Raw genomic sequence first — 6,485 nt, 5'->3', positions numbered from 1 at the left:
TACGGTGGTTCGTGCAAGATTCCTCTTCCTTCGTGTATCATATCTATTCATTCGTTGTTTCAACCCTTCCGGTGGACCATCGAAGACCTTCTCAAGTTGGCGCTATATCTATCTTAATGCTCTCTACGAGATTAAGTAGTATGTCAAATCCGCTGCTTGTCATCAATTAAATTGGTGAAGGATTAGCATAATGTAATTCTTATTCTTGTTTCATCCATATGTTAATCTTTTCTTCCGGAGTTTGTTCACGATGATTAAATTCTTGGTTTCAAGTGCTCATCAAGATTCTTTTCAGTGGAGCTCAAGCGTTCTTTATCTGGCATTTTAAAGTGCAATTCTTTCTTCCATATCATTGAAGGTGGTATTACGTCATTCTTGATAATTTGAGTTCATGTTCCATGATTCACATGTTGTTAGGAATGAGGTATTTTAAATCCATCAATCTCTTCTTTGGAGTTATCTTGGGTTAGATTTCACCTAAAGCCTTCCCTAAGGTTTGTTGCTATTTATGGTGCTCACAAATGATCCAAGTTCTTCATCTATCCTCCCGGTGAAATAAGTTTCTCGTCTTGTTCACATCAACCCAATCTATTGTTTCCATTAGTGGCAGAATTTCACCTCATAATCTCGAGATGTTTTCCATAAGCCTCAACAAGCCTGTTCTTTTCGCTGTTGATTTCCCAACAACTCCGTTCAATCCTTCTTTTTTAAGGATGCTCTCTCAAATTCGTTTGAGGTAGAACATGTTGTTTTTCTTCTCCATTCTTTTCTTTGCATTCTTTCATTTCTTCCTGAGGCTTTGTATTGCTACTATATTCACCCATCATCTCGTTTTCTCAAATATCATGTTCTTTTCATGCCTATCCATTTAACCGGAGTGTCGTGTCCTCTGCTCAAGTTCTTTTCATCGTATCAAGTCTTGCATAACTTCTTAACCGGAGTGCTTTCAATATATATCTTGCCCTTCAACCTCGAGGTTTTTCGCAATGTTCTTTGTCCCTCCTTGCTAACGGAGTGTTTTCGACTTTGTTCACCTTCGTTGTATTCTTTTCTTGAATTTGTTCAACCTCACAAGGTTATTTGGTTTCACTCGTTTGTCAAAGGAGCAACTTAGTTTTACCTCTTCTCTTTCTCTACTGTTGTCCCTCCGGTGCCATTCTAGATCTCGGGACGAGATCCTCTCGTAGTGGTGGAGTGTTGTAACGCCCCGTGACCGTTGTACCAGGTGTCCTCCAGTTATTCGTTGTTGTTGCCTTGTCATTGCTTGCGTGTCATGCATTGCATATCAGGTCATCATGTGCATTTCATTTGCATACATGTTCGTCTCATGCATCCGAGCATTTTCCCCGTTGTCCGTTTTGCAATCCGGCGTTCCGTTCTCCTCCGGTGGTCATTTCTACCTTCTTCTCGTGTGTGGGGATTAAACATTTCCGGATTGGACCGAGACTTGCCAAGCGGCCTTGGTTTACTACCGGTAGACTGCCTATCAAGTTCCGTACCATTTGGACTTCGTTTGATACTCCAAACGGTTAACCGAGGGACCGAAAAGGCCTCGTGTGTGTTGCAGCCCAACACCCCTCCAAAGTGGCCCAAAACCCACCTAAACCTCCTCCATCATCTTGGTCGTTCGATCACGATAGCGTGGCCGAAAACCGCACCTCATTTGGACTCTCCTAGCTCCCTCTACCTATAAATATGTGTCTCCCTCCGAAAATCCCGCAGTCCAAACCCTAGATCCAACTCCCGCACGCCGCCGGACATGTCCGTCCCGCCGCTGGACGTGTCCGCCGCCGCCGCCACGTCACTCCGGCCAATACCAGGCCGCCATGTCATCGCCGCCGCCCCCGCGCCCAACCGGAGCCCGCCACCTGTCCAGCGCACCGCCTCCCACCGCGCCGGCCCGCGGAGCCCATCGCGGGCCCGCGCGAGCCCGGAGCCGCCGCGGTCGCCCGACCGCCTCGCTCCTCCGTGCCTCTCGCCGGAGATGCCTCTCTCGCCATCGCCGGCCACCGCGCCTCGCCTCCTCAACCGCCTCCCCGCCGTCCCTGCACCTCGCCGGAGGTCCCCGCGTTCCGCGCCGCCTGGCCCGAGCGCCACCGCACCGTTCCCGCGCCGGATCTGGGGAGCCGCCGCCCGGATCCATCCTTCCAGCACCACCCGGACCTCCTCCGCTCCTGCTTCACCGTCTCGCCGTCCATCATCGCCGGAGCAAGCTCCGCCGCTGCCACCGTAGACCGCGTCGTTGAAGACGACGACGACCCGGTCGATCCTCCGCGTGGGCCTCGCAAGCCGCGCCCGAGTCCGGCCCAGCTCGCCGGCCTCCTTCCTCTTCGTTTTGGGCCGAAGCCCATGGGTGAGCCACCACTATTCCCTGCCCCGTGCGCGACATATTATCTTACGCCCAGTTCCAGACTTGGCGATTTTCACTAAGTCCCCGAGTTTTCCATGTTTCATATGCCCATGTTCATCATGCCATAACTCATCACTCGTAGCTTCGTTTTGCGCATTTAGCATATCAAAATGTTCGTCTCAGAGAGTACATCATTTCATCTCATTGCATCATTTTCATTTGAGTACATCTTGATGCCTGAAATGCTGTTAGAAGAATGATATTTGAGATAATTGTCAGATCTGCTGCTCCAAATAGCTATTTGTCATTTTTTTTGCCATGATTATTGCGTGCATGATATGCCCATGAACTTTACATGAGTTTTGTTATATGTTTTGCCATCTATCCAGAGGTGCAACCCATGTATTTTTGTTATGTGTGTGGTGACTAGCACAAGCTTGCAAACTGGGGCATTCGTTAATGCTGATTTCAGGGACTTAGCAATTCCACTAAGTCCTTGATCTGTTTATCTCAATATGCCATATGTTCATGTTGTTTCCTAGTGATCCGTGCCTCTTTTGAGGATGATCAGTAAGGATGATTTGTTAATCTTTTAGTGCTCTATCCATCCATGTCTTTGTTTGCAATTATGGAGCGCCCTAGCTCGAGTAAATCGAGCTCTACTTTTGCTATTTTGTGAATCTGGGCAGATTGTCTACTTGTTAGCGATTTTGCCGAGGATGTTGTAGTTGATCCGTGCATGCTATGTTGTTGTTATTGCCATGTCTAGCTTGTATAATGTGTATTCTTGTTGGGTGTATGCTTAGATTGTCATGACTTGCTCTATAGTGAGTGCATCGAGCTCGTAAACATGCCTACTTGATATCTGTTTTGCATGCTCCAGTTTTTCACTAAGTCTGTCATCTGATTATGCTTTTGCCATGTTCACATGTTTGCAATTGTATTTTCTGATCCCTTTTGGCTCAAGGTCACTAAGGGACTTTTGTTAAGTTCTTTGAGTAGCTCCATGCCATGCTTTACTTTGCCATGTTCAGGTCCTGTAGCATATAGTTTTCATGCTCCAAAGAGTGTTATCTGATCTGAAATTCCAGACAAGTGTTAATTTCACTGTCTGAAATCTGTTTACCAAATGCATTTTTGTCATGCTTGTTTGAACCTGTTAGTGGATGAATTGGCCGTAGCTCAGTGCTAGACTTTTGTTAAGCATCATGAATGGATCCCTGCCATGTATTTTGTTGTCATGTTTGAGTGTTGTAGCATGTTCATCTTGTTGCATTTAGATGGCTACTTGCTGTATACCGCAGACCGGTGCCATATTTGTATTGCTTGCCTTTTCCAAACCGTAACTCCGATTCCGACGTTCTTTATATCGTTTTCAAGCGATTTCATCTCACCTTTCCAGTGGCACACTTGGATTTCCAAGTTGAGGCCAGGTTCAATCATTCTTTGTCAAATCATGCATATGCATCGCATACCGCATTCCGCATATCATACCATGTTCATGTGTTGGTTGTTTACTATGTTGTGTGCTTCTTTCCGGTGTTTGCTTCTTCGGGTTGGTTCTGGTAACGTCGTGTTTGTGAGGATCCGTTCGACTACGCCTGTTTGTCTTCTTCATGGACTCGTTCTTCTTCCTTGCGGGATTTCATGCAAGATGATCATACCCTCGAAATCACTTCTATCTTTGCTTGCTAGTTGCTCGCTCTTTTGCTATGCCTATGCTGCGATACCTACCACTTGCTTATCATGCCTCCCATATTGTTGAACCAAGCCTCTAACCCACCTTGTCCTAGCAAACCGTTGTTTGGCTGTGTTACCGCGTTACTCAGCCCCTCTTATAGCGTTGTTAGTTGCAGGTGAAGATTGAAGTATGTTCCTTGTTGGAACATGGAGTTGTTGTTCCTCGTTGGAACATGTTTACTTGTTGGGATATCACAATATCTCTTATTTAATTAATGCATCTATATACTTGGCAAAGGGTGGAAGGCTCGGCCTTATGCCTGGTGTTTTGTTCCACTCTTGCCGCCCTAGTTTCCGTCATATCAGTGTTATGTTCCCGGATTTTTCGTTCCTTACGCGGTTGGGCTATTATGGGAACCCCTTGACAGTTCGCCTTGAGTAAAACTCTTCCAGCAATGCCCAACATTGGTTTTACCATTTACCACCTAGCCTTTTATTTTCCCTTGGGAGTCGCACTCCTGAGGGTCATCATCATTTTACCCCCCCCCCCCCGGGCCAGTGCTCCTCTGAGTGTTGGTCCAACCTGTCAGCTGCCGGTGGCCACCAGGGGCAACTCTGGGCTGGCCTACCCGTACCTAGGACAATCTGAGTGTGCCCTGAGAAAGAGATATGTGCAGCTCCTATCGGGATTTGTCGGCACATTCGGGCGGTGTTGCTGGATTTGTTTTAACTTGTCGAAGTGTCTTGAAGAACCGGGATACCGAGTCTGATCGGAATGTCTCGGGAGGAGGTCTATTCCTTCGTTGACCGTGAGAGCTTGTCATGGGCTAAGTTGGGACACCCCTGCAGGGATTGAACTTTCGAAAGCCGTGCCCGCGGTTATGGGCAGATGGGAATTTGTTAATGTCCGGTTGTAGAAAAACTGAAGTTGACTTTAATTAAAATGCATCAACCGCGTGTGTAACTGTGATGGTCTCTTTCCGGCGGAGTCCGGGAAGTGAACACGGTGTTGGAGTTATGTTTGACGTAGGTTGTTCTAGGATCACTTCTTGATCATAGTTCTCCGTTCGTGCTTTGCCTTCTCTTCTCGCTCTCTCTTGCGAACAGTTTAGCCACCCTATATGCTAGTCGCTTGCTGCAGCTCCACCTCATACCTTTACCTTACCCATAAGCTTAAATAGTCTTGATCGCGAGGGTGCGAGATTGCTGAGTCCCCGTGACTCACAGATACTTCCAAAACCAGCTTGCAGGTGCCGTTGAACCGTGCAGATGACGCAACCAAGCTCAAGGAGGAGCTCGATGAAGATCTTGCCCTTTGTGTTGTTTCGTTCTAGTTGATCAGTAGTGGAGCCCAGTTGGGGTCGATCGGGGACCTTGTCGCATTTGGGGTTCTTCTTTTATTTTGGTTCCGTAGTCGGACCTTGATTGTATCTGGATGATGTAATGCTTTATTTATGTATTGTGTGAAGTGGCGATTGTAAGCCAACTATGTATCTCTTTCCCTTATGTATTACATGGGTTGTGTGAAGATTACCTCACTTGCGACATTGCTTTCAATGCGGTTATGCCTCTAAGTCGTGCTTCGACACGTGGGAGATATAGCCGCATCGAGGGCGTTACACACAACCTCCAACATCCTGACTAGCACGGGACCCGGCGTGGTCTCGGGGAGGGGGGCCAGACACCTGATTAGCTTTGCTTTTGCTATCCACTCCTGTTTAAAGGACAACTCTTTTAGGGGCAATTTTATGATAAATACACGCGAGTCCGGGCACAAGGCTACTTGAGTATCCGGACGATTGCAGCTCAGACCTGCGTCCTCCGTAGAATCCGGACACACTACTTGTGGTCCGAAGAACAATTTGTACATCTCCACGGGTGTCATGCCAAGAAAATGTTGGAGAACTCGTGGTCCCTCCGGGTTGAACTCCCACAAGCGGAGGGGGCAACGCTTGCAGGGCAGAACTCGGCGAATTAACATAACCTGCGTCACTACGACCAGACTGATGTCTCTTTCTAGGAGATCTCGGATGCGGCCCTGCAACAGGGGCACGTCCTTTGCCGGCCCCCAGTCCAGCCCCTTATTAACCCATGACGCCAGTCTTGGCGGGGGACCCGAGCGGAAAGCAGGCAACGCCACCCACTTGGTGCTCCTGGGAGTTGTGATATAAAACCACCCTCGTTGCCATAAGCTGGACTCCCCTGGAAAAGAGCCCTCGGGCCATGGAGCACCAGCATTCTTGCTTATAAAAGCACCTCCGCACTCCGCGTGCCGTCCCTTGATCATCTTCGGCTCTACTTTGAAGGTCTTGAGCCATAGTCCGAAGTGAGGAGTAATACGGAGGAAGGCTTCACACACGACGATGAATGAGGAAATATGGAGGATGGACTCCGGAGCTAAGTCGTGAAATTCCAGCCCATAATAAAACATGAGCCCCCTCACGAAGGGATCCAC

Source organism: Triticum urartu, chromosome 4A (assembly GCF_056163025.1).
Source record: "Triticum urartu cultivar PI428250 chromosome 4A, HENAU_Tu73, whole genome shotgun sequence".
Taxonomy (NCBI): Eukaryota; Viridiplantae; Streptophyta; class Magnoliopsida; order Poales; family Poaceae; genus Triticum; species Triticum urartu.
The sequence above is the reverse complement of the archived record's forward strand: the minus strand, read 5'-3'. Positions refer to the sequence as shown.